We start from the raw sequence: 20,716 nt of genomic DNA, 5'->3' as shown, positions 1-20,716 counted from the left end.
TATACCATTTTTGTGGTTCTGTAATAGGTCTATATACATATATATTTACAAATACATTGAGAAAAAAAGCTTGTTGCTAATGATCACGAATATCAATTTTCATATTTTGCTAACAGTATTATTACATTTGTTAAATTTTTTTTTCTACATTTTTCGTAGCGAGTTCCTATCAAATTTCGGGACAATTTCGCTAAATAAATCAGAATTTCGTACGGAAATTAAACTGAATTTTAAATTTTCGTTATTTTTACCGATTTTTAACAACGGATTTCATTTAAAGTTCTGTGCAATATAGTCACGCTCAAGAACAATAAGATTGTCATCATTGAAAGCTAATGAAGTTTCTCTGAAAATTACTCAGTCCAAGAAATATAATTTTCGAAAAATAAATGCTACCCTCAAGTGAATAAATATTTGAGAAAAATAATTTTGTTCTCAATATACGGACTTACAACCCACCGCGTTTTCACAGATAATTTACAGCATTTTAGATTGGTGTTTCTCCTTGTTAATCTATGTATCATGACGGGAGAGGACAAAAAATACCTCGATAAAGAATGGTCGGAAGAATTGTCAGAGCGCACGCGAGGACCCAAGGCCCCGGAGGGCCAGACGTCCTCTGACATTTCTAATAATAAACCTCTCGTAAAAAAGACATTCTCAGTGTTAGGTTTTTTTTTATCTCTCATACTCTCCGTCACTTTTTTCACCATCTCTCACTGCATCCCCCTCTGTTCACGCACAAAACTTAATCGGCTCCAGTTTGCCGCTTGTCACTGGGGACTTGATGGATGAGTTCGTGACGTCATATCGTTACATTTTACTCCAAGACAGTTTCGCACACCGCGTGGATATTTTTGCATAAATATTTGGAGGTGTCAGTACTGTCAAAGCCAGTGTTAATTTTTTCTTCGCTTTTTCGGTGCAATCGATCGATGAAAGACAGCTGTAGAGTGGAAAAAAAAACTTTGTCTGGCTGGCAATATTATTTGGAGGGGTGTCTGAGCACACCTTGGTGAGAGGTGGCGCGATAGGTCGCGGGTGAGAATATGGTGAGAGGGGGTGGAAATGAGGCGACTCACGACCTTTGGCCTCAACCAATCGGGATTCACATCCAAGACTGAGACTGCCACTGGGAGACGCGAACGCTGGCACCCCCTCACCGCTCCCTTGTGTGTGCTTAAGGGAATCATGAACGTCTGTAATGACCGCATAGTCGATGTTGTACGCCCACTATATTTTAGAAGATATATTTTTTATTTTTTGTAACAACTAGAAACCCTCAAATTGCTTATTATCGATATTATTGGAAATATTTTTGACATTCACTCGAAAAAGCGACGGATTGTAAACATCTATTGAAAAGAACAAAAACAATATGATTACATTAGAGCTCTATATAAGTCTATGTGAGTACTATGACGTCATTGTTTCCTGGAGAGACCGTCTGCGCGGTCTTACGCCGAAAACTCCAGTTTATGTTTATAGAATAAAATAAAGAAATCGTTCATTTGGAGAAAGAAACCATGATGACGATTTTTCAATTCGTTTGTTAGTTCGTCGACTGCTCTCGAAGTGTGAACATACATATATTCATCCAAAATAAAACTGCTCTTACTTATATCATTCATTTTTCTTAATTAACCTGGCTTCCAGTTTATTAAAATCTAAAAACATCTGAAAGAATAATGAAAACACTTGAGCTGTTTATAACGTAAACAATGCAATATGTGGACTGATTCAATAGACAAAAGGGCCTTCTCTTTGGGGCAGACTCCTTACCCTGGACGAACTGAGGGCTAGACACACTCTCGAACGATCTCTCCAGTAAACCACATCGGATTAACAACTTAGCTAGTATTATATCGAATCCTTGACGTAAATATAAATATTAAAAATTGAGTAAAGATTGAGACGTATCATTAAATAGAAGGAGATATTCACTTATTAGAATAATCCTCCACAATATTCTTTTATTCCCCAGCTAAGCTAATAGATAAATACATTTCACGTAATACGTAGTTTCAATCCTTCGGAAATCATTTCAGTACCCTAGTGGTAAAACAGGATACGTCACTTTTGACTATCGACCATTTTTTGATGAATATCTCGAAATCTAAGGCAGATAGCAAAATTTTTATTTCTACCTTTTTTGTGAAGCGAATTGAGTACTACAACAAATGTCATTACAACAATTGTGTTATCTGCCTTAGATTCGGAGATATTGTTCAAAAATTCGTTTCAGAGATAAGTCGACTTATCTCGTTTTACCACTTCGCTACTGATTTGCAACCACTAAAAACATTTGAATGTTGTAAATATGCATCCCGAGTAAATAGCGCCAAGTGTTCCTTGAACCTTTGGTCCTCTATTCCTTTGATACTCCCACTCCCCACTTTTTCAAAAACAGCCCCTTGAGACATCCCCTAATTACCTTATTCAGTTCAGTTCTAACACTCGCATTACACGAGTAACACCTAACCCATCTCAGGAATATCTCGCTACTTCATAATAATCTCCAGTTGTAACGATGTGAGTGCCTTTCACGAATAAATAATTATTAAATTTATTCGATACTTAAATCATTAATATACAACATCGAGTAGAAAAGTCACCGATTTAAAATCATTTACTGATGGGGTTGAACCGACATTCTGGCTGGTTACGAGTCCCTAGTAATCGATCAATAACTCACGTAATTGTTTGTTCATTGAATCGTTATTAGTCATCAAATAACGATCAATAACTTATGAGCTCACTTCATGCGCTGGGGGAGTATGAAATGACAATATTTATTGAAAAATAAACATTCAATTTAATTTGATTGGCGCTTAAAAAAATGTTTCATACAGGCACTGGACCATTCTGTTTAATACACCTCTGGAAACTCCAGTTCGGGCCGACGCGGAATGATGAACATCGAATGAGCGCTGTTTCATGAACATTCCAGAGTCTACATAAACATAAACAACGATGTCTGAGGAAGAAAGGAGAAATGGTTCTTTTATTAGGTGACGATTTTTGTTTGGTCTTTGTCACTAACTTTCAGTCTCATGAAGAGATCTACAGAGTACAAACATTTCTTCCCTGAGGCATTTTACAGAATGAAAATAGTTCAAATTTAATCCCCTTCCTTCACAATTTATTTAAATATTCCATTTCCAATCATCTCATTATAGTGTAGTAATAACTTTTATGAGGTTTTTACTGTTTAAGAATTTAATTTAATAAGTGGATTTGGATACAATATAAGACAATATGATTTAAGCTCTGAAATCGCACGACAATGATATACGAATATGTGCTACGTTGGAGGACAGTCAAAGGAGTGTCTCGTTGGCAGGTCAAGGCCCGAATGTCTAATTGTCTTCCGACTTTGTCCATTCACCCTGTGTGGTCCTTGGTTTGGGCCCGACGTCACTAGGGGGTGTCAAGCCCTCGTCCTTTCCCGTCGGGTCTCGGTTTTCCCTCGTCCCCGACTCAACGCAAATTTTCCCCGTTTTAATAGAGGGCTCAAAAAATAGGAACTAATGACTGGAGATCTCTTTTAGGTCACGTAATGGAGTTCTCATTCAATATTTTTTATTTAACCAAGTTTATTTTTCATTCAGACAATGAACTTTAAAACTGCTATGATAAACAATGGTTATGTGAACTATATTTTCCATAATTTGAAAACATTGGCCGACACCTTTATCATGTTTAATAGTTATTTTTAATCGTTGTGTACAAGATACATCTCTATGACATTAATGCAGTTTTTGTAATCAGCATGTATATCTAACTTGTATTAAAAAACAAATTAATTCCGCTATTTTGCATGAAAAAAAGTACATGAGTATTTCCATGAGTCTCCAATCGATACCATTTGACATTTTTCAATTTTCTGTGTGACAGAGGAGAATTTAAAAAAATGAAATAATGAAAAAGTCAACGATATTGCTCATAGAGTAACCGCTCGAGCGTTAAGACACACACGTCCACAGACATGTTTATCAAGCAGAAAATGACGTCGCAGGATATGGATTGAGAGTATAGAAAAAAAAGTAAAATGAAATAGCCATAAAATTACGAGGGAAGTGGTCTCTTATTCCGGAGCATTCCCTTTTTCCAACGACATCGTGAAATACAATTTATAGCTCCATAATAGCCAACGAGCATGGAGTATACAAAGGCGCGTAAGTATAATGTTCACGGGCATAGGTGGAACATACGTTTGCGAAAAGAGGTGGATAGCGGGTGGTTGTATGTGGAAAAGAACGAGTAGGGCTGCGCGGTTGAAGAGACGCATGGGTTGTGCCATCCAACCCATGAGTTCACGACGATAGTACGGGCGTTATCGAACCGAGGGTGGCGGCCCCGGTAATTACTTCCTCGACCGTACTAGGGGAGTGAAGAGGAGTAACGGAAGAAGGCAAGTTTGTGCGGGTTGAGGGCGTGCGCGCGCCCTCTGGGGGTGGGGTCAGAGGTCACCGAAGTAGAGGCTTACGAGCAGCCGCTCTCGGTCAGCCAATCGACAGCGCTTACCTTCCAACTTCCCATTCACTTTCCACTAGCATTCAATAATCAAGGGATCAGAGTTTTTCAGAAAATGTTGGGACAGGCTTGACTCGTATTGATTTGGACCAGACAGATTTATTCAATAACGAGGTTGAAAAAAAAGACATTTTCTATGATTGTGAATTTTGCCAACAGGTGGTTCGTTAATCTTGATCCTTTTTGATTTTTTATTAGATATTCCATTGACGTACATTTTCCTAAATGTTGTCTGGTAAGCGGTGAGGAACGGTCCGGGACTGGCCCAGTGCTGGTAGGTCTTGGCCCAACACTCCCCCGGCTATCGGCCGACACTGGATGGGTTGTCATGTCTGAGGAATCCGGGGTTATGGGGATGTATGATTATGCAAGTGAACCATTTGTTAATTGTTAGCGAATATTATTTTGTTCATAGTTAACTCGATCCTACTAGTTAATAAATTTTGTTTGGAATAAATGAATGATTTAATTAGTGTGCTAGAGAATTTTTATTACAACTGAATAAAAACTCTTGTCTTATTATAAATGTAGGATCAAGTCAAATAAAAGGATATGATTAGTTTATTTTACGAAGGTAACAGTATATTATAAAGTAACACACAGTCAAAATTATATTAGGAGTATGAGAAGAGTATCATCACGCGTAACCGGTCAAGTCACAACTGACTCATATCACTGTTCAAAATCCGAAAATGCACTGTTTTCTCTCCTTTTCTTTTATCACTAGTTTTCTCCCTGAGTCCTCAACAATGCAAGGTCTGTCCTAAGAGTGACCCCACATGGCCGGACAAAACCCACCGTTATATGATACAAAAAATCCTTAAAACTCGAAAGATGACTACCCAGGTGAGGGTTTCCAAGCTTGAACGATAGGCTCAAACTTGGTCCAACCTCGGTTACCAAGCCTCGGGATTCCTAGTTTTGACCAGGGTTGAACCTGTGGTAATTCCTAGGTAAAACCAAGTTTGGCGATTCCCTGTGAATTAAAGCTTGGCTACCAAGGCAATTCCTACCTTGATCCAAGCTTGAGTCTCCGAGCTTGAATTGATAAGTTTGAACCAAGCTCGGGCCAATATATTGTAGAGAAAATTAAATAGTTTATATTATATAAAGATATAAATCCATATTTTTTATAAATGAATATATTATTTATTTATTTTATTTTCTTCAATTTTTTGCAAGTTTGAGAATTTCTAACTGGTTATCGTCGGAGGGCTTTGAGCCAAACCCGGAAAACTGTTAACAAAATTCGTGGAAAAAAAATTAAGTTGATCGTGATGGTCAAAGAAAAAAAATTAAGTCAGAATTTAAATTGGAAGAATTATCAACTTTTGACAGTTTTGTTTGGCTATACTAATGCTTGGGTTGGGGGGAGCGAGCTGAACATATTTTTTTTCAAGTCAAACTTGGAAGTCGAGCTTGGGTGAAGGCTGATGACCAAATTAGGCTGAAGATTGATCTCAAATTGGGTGACGCTTGGATCAAGGGTGGTCCAAGTCTGAACGCCGAACTTGATTCAAGCTTGGATCAAACTTGGGATCCAAGCTCGGGCGGGCGTTACAAACCAAGGGTTAGCCAAGATTGTTCCAAGCTTGGAAACCAAGATCGAACCAACCTAGCCTAGTCTCGGTCCAAGCTTGGACCAATGGTGAATTCCCACCTGGGTATCATAAACCTGTCATGTTCGACACACACCTCTCCTTTTCCTCCCGTTCCTTATATTAAACAAACACATAAATCACCTTAAAACTTAGCGTCTAAACAAATCTTAATGTTCACTAGAGTCACATTGTTCTTTTACACATGCGCAAATATCCAAAATAAGAAAGCACTCGCTCATTCTCTCGTCACTAATTTCACACATTCCACATAAATTAATTTGTAAATAAGTGGTCGATTAAAAAATAGTACATTTCAGGAAGAGTCTCATAGAGACTTTTAGTCGCGTCACATTGTCGTCCGGACTGAAAGCGAGGGCCGACATGCTACGCCAACAAAAATCCCTAGGGTACTAGTCATCGACGAGGCTTTTTTGTAGTGTTTTTGACGTTCTCGACTTCGAGGAAGGGCCAGTGCCAATACTTGAACGAGGAAAAGGGAGGATCAGTACGAAAAACGAAGTAACCTGCACGGAGAGAAATAGGCATTAGAACAAGGAGAAAAATCGATACTGTCGATATCTCGAAAGTCCATTACGCTTATTCCTTACTGATTCATGGCTGTTTAAGGCGGTTCATTTGAATTTGGAACTTATTTGATTTTTAAATTTTAAATCCAGAATTTCATCATTACAGTGCGCGGCAGCGCACCTTCAGTCTTGTTCGGTAAAAATTACGGAACTTCTATTCCGCTCGCTAATTACGGGATCGACTGGGAAATTTTGCATGACAGTATCGTAATTTTTCTCAGACGATTGAGATCAAATTCCTATACCTAAAATTTCTATAAAGCGCCATTCGTTCCCGAAACAGTACTCAATTTTTATTGAATATTTCTCTTCATGTGACTGGGAAACGATTTTCCGTTTCCGTTTGGTGAAGCGTGATGTTTACTAGTAAGTTTTTACACTCCTGATAGAAAAATAATTTAGAACAAAATCTTCTTAAATTTGGAAACTTATTTCTGATGCCAATTTACATGTTCTCTCTCTCTCTCTCAATTTATTGGAAATTTCTTACTTTTGATCTCAAGATTCTGTTATAAATAAGCTCATTTTAATGACACCTTTTATTAATTTTCTTTTAATACGAGTGAAGACTGTTCCAACATTTGCTGAAAAGCTCTGATCCCTTAATGATTCCCCCTTTATGCGTACTAGATACTTAAGGACGAGACATTCGTTACAAATTAGATGTGGAATTTACCGAATGTTAGGGCAGTCAGCAGAGATTCGCAATATATTTTTCTAAAAAATTATTTCTAGGTATAATAACCCATTAGATGTAACCGTTTAAAAAAAGGATTTCCTTCTAAAAATATCCATCAACTGATCTAATTGCTGAAAGAACGACAAATCACTTGATGACGTCATGGGCCCACGTTAAATAATTAAGTACAAACCCTCACCTGACCGGTTCTCACCTCCCCGATGTTCTATTAAAATTGATTAATTCGATCAAACGTGTTTTACCGCTGCTTTACAATTAACATTTTAACATAAATGTTCAGTCAAATAAGTCCCATAATTTGTCATAATATCATGGAAAAAGAAATAGGAAAACGAAAAATTTTGTTAATTGAAAAGTGAGGAATTTCAAATGAATAGCTTTCCCGGGTAGAATATTAACAATCTAGCGGTTCAGAATGCTTCTCAACCAGTCATCAACCCTTGCCACTGTATATTAGCATGATAAACGATCTCTCATAAAAGAGCATCCACTTATATCTCACCTGATTAAAAATTTCTCAGTCGAGGATGCCCGTAAATTTTCGCATTAAATATCGCGCGAGTTAATCGCCTGTTTCATCATAAACTCTCCTTTTTCACCTCTACCATCGCTTTAATTGTTTTTTCCTTATGACTTTTGTTTTCGTACTAAAACGCTGTTCAGAGGTCCATGATGGTTCACGTAAGACCCGCGTCATTAATCCGGCCAATATGTGTCTCGCGCCTCGTATAGATTGGATGAGTCTACGAGTCGCATATATTATGAGATGAGAAAGCGGCGCGAGGAAAAATGACTGATGAAACAAGTGGCCGCTAATTACCTCTTTTGTGCTCTCCTTGTTTTTTCTCAGGCTGAGGGCACTCGAGCTGACATTTATATATCCCTCGTAACAAATGGATTTAACCCTCTCTAAGGCCCCATAATAACTCGAGATAATTGGAAAATCAGTGGGAACAAAAATGTTTAAACATCCAAAATTTTGTGGACGTAAACAAAATCAGGGTCAGGGTGGGGTATCTACTAGATTATGGGATTGAAATAAACAACACTTCAGTTTGTGTTTTATTCACTTTATAATTTATTCTCTATTCGTGATTGTACTTTCGTCAGTAGGTATGTTACTCTACAGATTCTCATAACAGACTAAACTCAAAGATAGTAGAGCCTTATTTTGGGCCTCTTGGACCAGAACATTTCCATCCCCCAAAACTTTTTTATTTCTAATCTCATGGCCACTTCTGGTCACCAAAATGTCACTCAGAAAAGCCGGTAATAAAATTTTTCCTCCTTTCTATATATATTCGGGGCCCTACCGCAATAAAACCTTAGAACATATTCCCAGAGAAAAAAGAGTGAATTTCGTACTTGTGGAAATCCCCCAAAATTCAACAATATCTAAGATCGCGAGGGCTATTTTTGTTTGTTTTTTCATAATTAATTCTGTTTTTTCTTTCATATTTGGACTCTGAAATGGTCAATATGCTGAAGGAAAATGAGTGTTGGAATTTTTATTATTTTCACGCTGTACCTGGTGAATTTTTCTAGTGTTGTTTCGATAAAAAATACTGTGATACGTTACAATCTTGACGCAAACTGCACGCCGTGGAACAAAATTACTATATGTCACCTAGCACAATTTAAAAGTAAAAATTTAAATTCTAATGGGCGACGAGGAGATGGACGCAAAATGGCTGACGCAAGAGGTTCCGTAATGGAGGCCAACTTCGGAAATGATTGTATATATTCGGCGCTCATCGTTAACCAATCCCAATGAGTTATAAAAAATTGCTGCGTGGTACAGTAAAAAAAAGGAAGGCACAATATAATAAACTGATCTAGACAGGAATTTCTAAAGGATTTTAATTTATCTATTTATTTTTTTCATGTGTACTCTACTCGGGTTTTTACATTCTATTTAATTCCGGAATCACCGGCTGACTTCCCCTCCAACCATGACGCATTTACCCCAGAAGCTGTACGCCACGTACAGAATCTCCTAGTGACCAAGGAAAACCATGGAAAACCTAGGCCGGCAGGATGTTCATCAACAAAGCTTCATTGGGAAATAATAAATAAATTAGATGGAGCCAGATGGTATGACCGTTGTGGCCTTTTATCTACGCGGTCCTCCAATCTAATTCTCTACCCGCACTTGGCTCTAAGCTAACTTATAACTAACTCCACAAGCACTAGGTTTATTTTCCGGCGATGAAAAAAGTCCTTCATCACCGGGACTCGAACCTGCGCGCTCCTGGGACGCTTTGGTCATAGGGCCAGCACCCTGATGATGAGCGCAAAGACATCCTTCATCGGGAAATAATATTTCTTGATGATTCTTAGTATCTATGGATTTTCGTTCGATGATTTCCAAAAGATTAAAAATTCCAATGCCCTAAGCTGGGCTCGAACCCGCGCCTCACTGATCCCGTCATCCAGTCGAGCGATTTGACCAATTCAGCTACTGTCGTCGGTTTTTCAAGGATTTCTGTCAATTTTTTATTTAAACTCAAATAAAAAATGATAGACCTTTTAATTTTATTGTACGGTCTCATACTTTTTAAGAAGCCACTCCATTAATCACAAAATATACAACAAAATTCATGGTGTTGAGAGGAATTTTTGTATGTGAATAAAGCACATTCCAGTATTTCAGCACTTTGCACCTCTATTCTAATGACCGGCAGAATAATTCTTCAGCCACGTTTCGCATTAACAAATTTTTCTGCAAATGTTCCTTAAAAATATTAAATTGACCAACGACTGTCAATAACTCAGATTTAATACTACGATGGTAAACAATTAGCGCGTATGTCCACTACCTTTTGAACATGAAATATATTCAGAAATGTTTGAATAAACAAAAAACCAAAAGAGCGACAATCAAAAATCTATAATTCCCTGGGTTTGGCCTGTCCAAGCATTTTGGCAATATTAAATGCGAAACGCTTCCATACCTTTGTGGGTTAACGATTTACCTCTGTTCTCGTGTTCATCCACCATCAGATGAGGGGTAGATGGTCACAAAGCCCAGTGGCTCAACGGGAAAAGCTCAAAGCCAGCGGCAGACCGTACCACTATCATACACGTATGTATACGCTTTATATGTATGTATATTGGATGGTTTTCTATTCGTTACATGCTCTTGCCAACGTATATCCCTCAATGGGGTAGAGTTGAAAAAAAGGTATATGCGAGGAAAAACGTCTGAGTAAACATACCAAATATATGGAAGAGAAACGGGATAAACGCACTCCATCTGTGATGTAGTCTTCCGTTGAAAGAGTAATTAAAATTCTCCTGTCCATTAGACTTGTTTTCAGCGGCTACAACGTTCCTATTGATTTTGCAACCGCTTCCTTACTTCAACTTATTCACATTTGATCGAAGTGGAAAATAACACTTGAAAATAAGGAAAAAATATCGAAATATGTGATGATGTTGCGAAGGAAATGTGTTGTTAATAGCCTCGATAATGTCAGAAACACGTTAGTTTACCATCGAACGCGATACCAAGAGTCGAAGTTTTTTTTTATATCATGCATAATTGCGCGCTTTGCGCGGATATTTTATGGGATGTGGGGAAAGAAAAAGGAGTACGGAATTGTTTTCAAACGAGTAATTAAAAATTTGTTGTTCAATGAAATGATACAGCCATTAAAAAAGTGCATGTTTCGGCTGCAAAAATTAATTCTGTAGGTTTCAATTTTATTAGTAAATTTACAAATATCATGCAATCGTTATATTATGAAAAGCAAGTTGCACAATAATAATTGGAGACAAGTCTGTTGAAACAAACGGAAATGGAAATTCAGGTATAATGTTATTTGAAGTATGATTATCGTCAAAAAACATTGAAAATTACAATTATTTTTATATATTGAACTGAATTGATATTTTAGTTATTTGGGGCCTTCAATTCGTATTTTCTGCGAAATTAACAAAGGAAAACAAATTATAGAATATATATTTTTCGCATTAAATTAAGTCATCAATCAAATTTATTGTAATTATAAAAATTTTATTAGGCAATTAGATTGAATTGAATATGTGTATTTAATTTATTTGAGGAATATACAACTTTTCAAGTATAATTGAAATTAATTTTAGTGAATGATAAGTTTAATATACAGTATATATTTTATATAGATTATAGATCTGATATATAAATAATATATGACATATAGGTTCAACTAAATTTAATTCTATTGAATTGAATGATAAATTCTATCCTTATGATGCTAATGACAATAATGATGCATCTGTAGTCGTTCCTATGACTTCCGCATTCACGTTGGTATTTTTTTTTCGTTGAATTAAAAAGAGTGAAAATAAATGAGTAGATACAGAGGGAAATGTGCAATCAATGTCGCGTTATATATTTATTAGATGTGAGCCATCCACCGGTGATGGTTGATCGTAAGTTTAGTCTGGTTCGTCCAATGGAAAATGTTGTAAATGTCAAGAGGACTATTAACGCTCGCGGGATTAAGGGGCGGCTGGATCAAGACTATAGTAAGGTACGTCTGAGGATCCATAGTTAAAATTTCATGTGTTTCTGGGAGGTTCATAATATAAAGTGATAATGTGTGTTCGATGATACGACTTATGAAATCAAATTCATTTAAATTCACGCGGAATGAAAAAATATACTTAGCTGAGGTCTATTTAAAAAAATTCTGACAGAAATTGATTTTCCCACGATTTTATTATCTGCTAGGCATAGATCAAACGTCCATTATCAATATGCGCACTCAACCTCTGATAAATGAGGAAAAAAATTCGAGTAAAATATCACTCAAAGGGTTTACCGTGAAAGATTTTCAGAAATGGGTCCATGTTCCACAATTTTAACAATTCAGTAGATTTGTAGTCTTTTTTGTTTGTTCACTCATTGTCGATTCACTTTCCCCTTGATATCCCCAAAACGACCTTGCTTCGTCAATTACTAACTATTCTATTACTAACTATTTCAACAAAATGCACTGATCCATCGAACAAACTAAATTGTTATTATGGAGTGGAGACATTGAAAACAATGTCAGGGGCGTACGACGTAATGAGGGATTAGAATTCTTCTGGTTATGAGGGACTCAGATATAGTACAGCCATCTTGCCATCGTTTTTAAAACAATCTATTCACAGTACATAATAGATCGAATAAACAAAAATTGAATATACGAGTAAAAATATTATTTCCGAACGATTCTTCAGGGGAAAATCCTGAGTTTCCGATTTCCCTTTTTCTTTCCACTGAATTTATTCGTCTGGATTTGTCGCAATCAGATCGTTAAATTGCCTTTAATGACCATAAAAATAACGTACGGTTTCTCACCAAGTTTTCCCGAAAGTTAATGAGCAATTTATTTATTCGTCACTCTTACCTTTATTATTTTCTCTATTATTCAATAAATTCAATAAAACAATTCAATGAAGAAGAGAACGAAATTTTGAATAGTTTTCTCTTCACTGATATCCGCGAGGGATACAGGGAAGCAATTTGATGGCTATTTTTGCCTAAAAAGGCAGCAACTATCTCTTTTATTTGGAAAGGATGAAATTACGGGACTCAGGTTTACTTGAGTTCTATCTTGTTACATCTCACGCCGTAATGTAACTAATAAAGCATCTATCTAATAAGTCGAGTGACGCCTTGTAGAATGGGTAGGGTATGTAACGCGTTGCACAGTTGTATTGCGAGGTTCATTAATCAGAGCTGAGAAAATTGATAGGGGGCTCCGATGAACACCCTCTGGTGAGAGGGGCTATGTTCGACAAGGAAAAAAGACTTCAAAGGCGAAAGAAGTGCCGGAGAGTCGCGGTCGATTAATCTCAGCTCCTTCTTTCATTTTTTTCCTCGACATTGAAGAGAAATAAAAAAAGTTGTGAAGAATAAGGGAGACAACATCTTAGTGGACGGCCGATCTGATCAAACGTTCTGTTGCATTGAGATCAGTACTCAGACTTTTCAAATATTTCAACGTACATTTCTCATAAATTTATCTATATTTATTTATATATTTTTTATTTATATTTATTTTTTTAGTTAAAAAATATATTTGAATGTCAGTGAAGAGATTTCACCTACATCAATGAATTGCAATTGTCATTCATTCATGTTTCATGGTCATTCACGACACGGAGAAAATAATTTGAGAAAAGTTGTCAACGAAGACGAGGAATTGTGCAACAACTGCAATTTTCAGTGCATTTTCATTGTAAATAGAGGGAAAAAAGGTGCGTTGCAGTTAACTCCTTTGACCCAGGATAATTTACTGAAGGTAGAGGTGATTTGTACCGAAACCGTAATATTTGTCCTATCACCGAGAACACTTTTTCTATCGCAGTGAACTTGATCAAGATGACGTCGATCACAGCGTAGGGCCTCAGCCAAAAAAACGTTTTGACTCTGAATGTCCCTCCGTAGCGAACTCAGGCGAAGCACTACCGGTCATCTATTGAGATACGCGGGAGCGTATCGGCCAAGTATATATTCATCTATACACTCCACAACACCCCCTCTACAACCTCTAAATGGTTTCAATAATTATAGAGAGCAGAGGACATTCACTTAGAATATTGCCGTTAGTCACACTATATAAATCGTTTATGCTTTTTTCAATGGCACATAGTTATGAAAATACGCACATAAGAACGGTCTCATATTCACATTCTTACGATATGACATGATAAAATTGTCAGAATCAATTGGTGGCGTTGGCAGCACTGACCCACTTCAATGGGAGTCTCAAATGTACAGTGGATTTGATTGTGTTGCGAACATTCAAAGAAGTCAAATGGAAAATCAAATCTATTCAATTCAATTCTACATTCAATTTTAAAAAACAAAGTTCGTGACATATAAAAATTTTTTTTTTATTTTGGAAAAATCTATAAATTTGCTGAAAAAAAACAAAAATAAATTTGTGTAAAAAATGTGTCAAGAAAAAATGTTGCGTAGTGAAATAGCGTAGAATTTCAAATGATTGGGGCAATTAACCAGAGCATGTACCTGCAATTCTCTCCATTTTTACTGGTAATCCATCCTAAGTTAAACTTTTAGTAATTCGAATCGCTCTTGACGATGAGGATTTAAAACCCAGTCGTTCCAATCTTTTTCACGAAAGATTGCACGACGCCAGCTGTCTCCGGTCCTCACACATGGGTTCATGATTAATTAGTGGTGAGTTCGTTACGGCGCTGCTGCACTACTATAACCAGTGAACTCCCACAGGGGGACGGTGGGGTCAGCCCATCAGATGTTTTAATTAATGAGCTAATCTACTCTGATTTTCAATGAAATGGAAAAATCGAGAAGATCTTCCCTATTTTCGATGATCGAAATTCGAAATTTTTTACTGACCTTGTGACCTTGACGGAAGATATGATTAATGGTTTTCCCCGTATTGTCGTGTACTCAATAAAAAACATTGCAATCCCAGAATCGGTTCTGATCATCGTATTTACGGCAGATAATAATGAGCGTTTGATGTTAGTATATACGACTTGTTTTACGAATGAATACCAGCAGGGTGTCCTAAAACTCAACGTCCAAACTGAAGAGGAAAGTCAAGAAAATAATCCTAAATCGAAAAGTCCTGTAGAACTTTTCGATCGGAAGTGATTTTTTCAAAAAAATCAATGTTGAAGTTGCGCCAATCAACAGCCCCAGATGAACGGACGTTTATCCGTGATTGGAAAGCTAGTGTTGGTTGTACCCCCACCCTACGGCTGACTAGTCTCCTCAGATAGGAGAAATAAACGACTGTGTTTCGTTCAAAAAGCGCGGTCACGAATGAGAGGAAAGAAATTACCCTGAAAAATCACTTTTCTCGGTCTCCTTCCTCTCTCGTTTACTCAAACCTTTGAACCAAAATCGCAAGCGTTTATTTTTGCCTGTTTGAGAGGAGCAGGATCATATGGTGGGGATAGCACCAACACTCTTGCATATCACTCACCGACAAGCGTCCGGTCATTCCATGCTCCTGATTGGTGCAACTTGAACAATGAATAGTCTGAAACGCCTGCTTTTGATCAAAAAATTCCAGAGGGCTTTTTGAATGAGACAATTTGCAATGATTTTGCAAATAACACATCCAATATTATTTATGTTGACTCTAGCTCTTGTGTTTTCGTTTCAGGTTGTCACTTAACAATTAAAGGTGGCATTAGTTATAGTTATATAATTAGAATAAAATAGTTATGTAAATTCGCGTTTAAATATTGCGGGCAATTAATCAGACTGGATCATCATACACATTTATATGTACATGAGAGAATATTGGATGGACAGTTATCCTACACTCTCCGTGATTTACGTTTGCCATATATTAACCAAACGAATAATCTCCATGAAAGGGTATATGTGCCTGCTCAACCCCATCGCAGCCGTTGATACCCTTTCCACTTTGTATGTCTATCGAACCCAATGTGGTAATCCACAATGCCATGTTACGGGGAAACTTCAACCCCGTTATTTTATTTCGTCTCATTTAAATGCTCTATTTTACGAATGAGCCACTGGCTGGTTGAATAAATGATAAACATCGTCCAGTCTCATGCAGTTCAAGCTGTAGAGTCATTAAAATACTGAAAGTGATTGGCGAAATATAATTTTGTTGTAATTTTTTCCAACTTCAAGGAAAGTCCTGTTGATAGGATCAGAAATTATTTCTTCCAAAAGTTTCTGCGGGAGACGAAAAAAATCGGCAACTCAAAGGTCCGGAAAACCACAAAAGTCCCGGATTATTGGCGGATCGGTCGATTGAGATTTGATTGCGGCTCGATTGAGAAATCGATGAATTCAGTTTATCGTTTGATCATCGATTGAAAGCCGATTGGGATAACATTGGCATAACATTTGATGGAATAAATTTCTTGGGTTAGACTATATTTACGAACATCCCATGCTTCCAGTTCGAATCAGGAAGTGGAAATTCGGATCAGGCACCTTGAGTTAGGATCAGAAATCCTTTCGACCGTAGTCAGATTTCATCCGATCAGTCCATCCTTAGTAGATTTCATCCAGTAGCGCAACAACACTGAGGAAATCCTGATTATAATCTAATTGACTGGAGACGATTTCAGTTTGAGATCGGGCAGTCTAAAATCATTCTGATCTAAATTTCGTCATGTTCTCCTGCCTTTACTTAGAAGTCAGACATTCTGAAAGTGCTATCATCTAAATCTGAACACACTCACCTGACGATACTTTTCAAATGATATATCTTGAAATTGTCACGGCGTCGAAGAATATTACATTGAGCGCAGTTTCCCAAGTGAGGGTCCCCAAGCTTGGACGATAGGCTCAAACTTGGTCCAACCTCGGTTACCAAGTCTCGGGATTCCTAGTTTTGACCAGGGTTGAACCTGTGGTAATTCCTAGGTAAAACCAAGTTTGGCGATTCCCTGTGAATTAAAGCTTGGCTACCAAGGCAATTCCTATCTTGATCCAAGCTTGAGTCTCCGAGCTTGAATTGATAAGTTTGAACCAAGCTCGGGCCAATATATTGTAGAAAAAATTAAATAGTTTATATTATATAAAGATATAAATCCATATTTTTGATAAATAAATATATTGTTAATTTATTTTATTTTCTTTAATTTTTTGCAAGTTCGAGAATTTCTAACTGGTTATCGTCGGAGGGCTTTGAGCCAAAACCGGAAAACTGTTAACAAAATTCGTGGAAAAAAAATTAAGTTGATCGTGATGGTCAAAGAAAAAAAATTAAGTCAGAATTTAAATTGGAAGAATTATCAACTTTTGACAGTTTTGTTTGGCTATATTAATGCTTGGGTTGGGGGGAGCGAGCTGAACATTTTTTTTTTCAAGTCAAACTTGGAAGTCAAGCTTGCGTGAAGGCTGATGACCAAATTAGGCTGAAGCTTGATCTCAAATTGGGTGACGCTTGGATCAAGGTTGGTCCAAGTCTGGACGCCGAACTTGATTCAAGCTTGGATCAAACTCGGGATCCAAGCTCGGACGGGCGTTACAAACCAAGGGCTACCCAAGATTGTTCCAAGCTTGGAAACCAAGATCGAACCAACCTTGCCTAGTCTCGGTCCAAGCTTGGACCAATGGTGAATTCCCATCTGGGTTGTAGTCAATTTAATTCATTTTTCATTCTCTCTGTTCAAATTGATATTCATGGAAAATGTATTTGGAAATAAGAAGTTGACTTATTACGATAAAATTGTTATGTGAAAATATTTAAAATCTAAAAAATCTTCTTTATAAATATGTGCATTCCTAATATTTGATCACAGTTACGCGAACGCCTGCCAATCCCTTTTCTGCTCTACTAATATTATCATCTGACTCTAATTTTATTGAAATCTGATATGGGATTGATTCGTGGATCAGTCTAACACATCAGAAGTGGATATGTACATTCTGCATCGATTCAGCCGAACTCGATCAAATGATTTCATCAAATTCGGATCAATTTGATCTCATCAAATTCTTCTGGCAAAACCCCGTTTCGCAATTGATTAGAACCTGATCCAACTATTTGATCACTTGCGCATCCGTCGTCAGGTCTTGTTCAGTGCACCTTTGATCCGAACCTGACCTGAATTTCCCCTCGGAATGCAGTCAACTAACGGAATGCACGTTAACTATTGACCGCAGAATCGTTACGAAACGTCAGAACCTCCGATGAGCGCGTTGACTAATGTCACAGTGATAGGTGTTAATCGCTATCTGAATCATTTGTAACTTCCCGATACAATGTTCACTTCATCCACTGGTGGGACCCTGTATGTGTGCACGCCATTATTTTATATATTCAGTATCGTGACATTTGAAGCAATAGTTATTAAATTGTATAAAATTCTAAAGCTCATCGCCTAGGACATATTGCAATGTCCTTCACTTAGGCCATGCCTTAACGTTCCGTTTGGGACCAAGGGTCAGGTAATACCATAACCTGACCATTAACTACTTTAGTTTGGATCAGTTTATACAATCAAATAATAATAATAATAATAATAATAATAATAATAATAATAATAATAATAATAATAATAATAATAATAATAATAATAATAATAATAATAATAATAATAATAATAATAATAATAATAATAATAATAATATAATGTAATACATAATAATATAATGTAATAAATAATAATATAATAAATATAATATACTTGAATTTGACTTTTATGGACGTTAGACGGTCCTGATTAGTCCAGAAGTGTAATTAGCCTTTCGGCTATCTGACACTCTGCCTTAGGCAGCCGTCGAGTCGATGGTCTCGAGTATCTGTGCCCTACGCGCAAATTCGTAGACTCCCTTGATACCGTCCCTGTCGACATGTATATCTGTGCATGCGGACCTGAAAACCTCCCATCTGACTTCATCGAGTCCGCTGCATCTTGTGCATAGATGATGAGAAACCTCTGTCAAGCTGCATGTATTGTACAGGGGGTGAGTCCCTTTGCCTATTCTCGATAGGTACAGAGCCAGGGGCCAGCGCCCAGTGATAAGCCCCACTACAGCACGGAACTTCGCCCTGTTTAGGCCCAACAATGCTTCTGCCCCCTTCCTTGTGGGTCTTTTCAGGAGAGGTTTTGTGTGTCTAGCGCCCATTTCCGAGCCCCATCTAACCACAATCCTCCTGTCCCCAAAATATAATATGATATAATAAATATAATGAATAATTATAATAATAATAAGAAGAAGAAAATGTAAACTTACTATGGGTTCCTCTTACCAGAAGAAGTAGGCGAGATCCTGAATGGATTTGTAAAATTAGTTTTGAGTTAGTTACATTCGAACATTCGAAGGATGAAGTAGTCTCTTCTAATCTATTGTCCACAATACGAACTTGGTACAATAGACTTTATATCTCACAAGTGCAACATTCTCTTTATTATTTTAAGGCGAATCCGTCTAATTTCGCGTGCGCAGCATACAATACACGATCTCAACAAATGTGTGAAGGTTTCGTGTCATATGCCTGTACGCTTCTAAACATCCACGAATCGGGTTCATTAAAAATGCTTGAACTAATGGATGTGCTCAAAGGGTATGGGAAATCGGCGACGACTATTCAACGAACCGTAGGTAGAATGCTATAATCACAGAATGGGAAAGGATATCCAGCTATTGTCCTCATCAACTGGGATTAAAGCCAATGGATGGAATACCACTTTTTGACGTACGTAGGGAGATCCCCAATTCCTTCTCAATCAATGACTTTATCTAAACACAAATCGTTTCTTTATTATGAAGAAAACATATTCGTCATCAAGTTGGGATCCAGTTACGATCCAAATGTCATCACGATCATGAAGGGATAGTTATGTTAGTCTAAAAATTCACGGTTATACACGGAAAGAAATGTTTAGTAGTTTATAAAATGGCACAGTAAAAATTGCTGTGGAACATCGCACTACAAGACCATACGTTATTTATTTGAAAATTTTATACTTATCATTGTAAAATTCAAAAGTGCTACAGTTTAAACTCGGCAAAATATGATTGTTTATTTTATGATTCAACATGGTGCTTTTCAATTTAGCTCGCAATCTAAACACAGACAGAGGCCAGTTCAAAATCGATGAAGACAAATACTTTTAACAATACCACTATGTGCCATAGTAAAATTACCATTGAATATACGCAAATTTATTTTTGAGTGGAGCGATTTTTCGAAGTCAGCAATGCAAAATTAAGATAATCATTTTGTACGAGGTGAAGAATTTAATTTTGTTATGGTAATAAGTAGAAAAACGAGGAGAGTATTTCAAAATTTTATTGATCTTCGGGTACTTAGTTGGGTTATTCATAGAAAATGTTGAACAAGATTTTATAGAAGGTAAAAAATTACAATTTACTTTATTCCCTAATAAGCGGGAGGAAAGTGAATACTTTGCGTCCTCGGGCGGAAAGTCACTCCCTCTACCTCCTAATCCTCCGCATCCACCTATATTCGCTCACCCCAAACCTCTCATCCAATCGTCGGAGCCAATCGATTGGCTCCGTAGTTTTTACGGAGCGTCCCGTCCTTTTTATTGAACCCTTTCTAACTCTTATCGGACCTTTGTTTTTCTTCGGGAATGACGGAATTTTCGCATCATTCTAATTGAAGTATTGCTCTCCGGACAGAGCGTAGCATAAGACACTAATGACCAGATTTCCGATGGAAATTAATCAGCCCCATATTACGTGTTTGCTAACTTTCCGATGATATTCTGTTCGGTGGTTTCCAATACTGCGCTGTGGTTGGCTGAAATCTGAGCGAGAGAAATAATCATAAATTTTCACGAATTCCCCAATAAATTCT

The sequence above is a fragment of the Diachasmimorpha longicaudata genome, chromosome 7, assembly GCF_034640455.1.
Source record: "Diachasmimorpha longicaudata isolate KC_UGA_2023 chromosome 7, iyDiaLong2, whole genome shotgun sequence".
In the NCBI taxonomy this organism is placed as follows: domain Eukaryota; kingdom Metazoa; phylum Arthropoda; class Insecta; order Hymenoptera; family Braconidae; genus Diachasmimorpha; species Diachasmimorpha longicaudata.
This window is presented reverse-complemented; position numbering follows the sequence as displayed.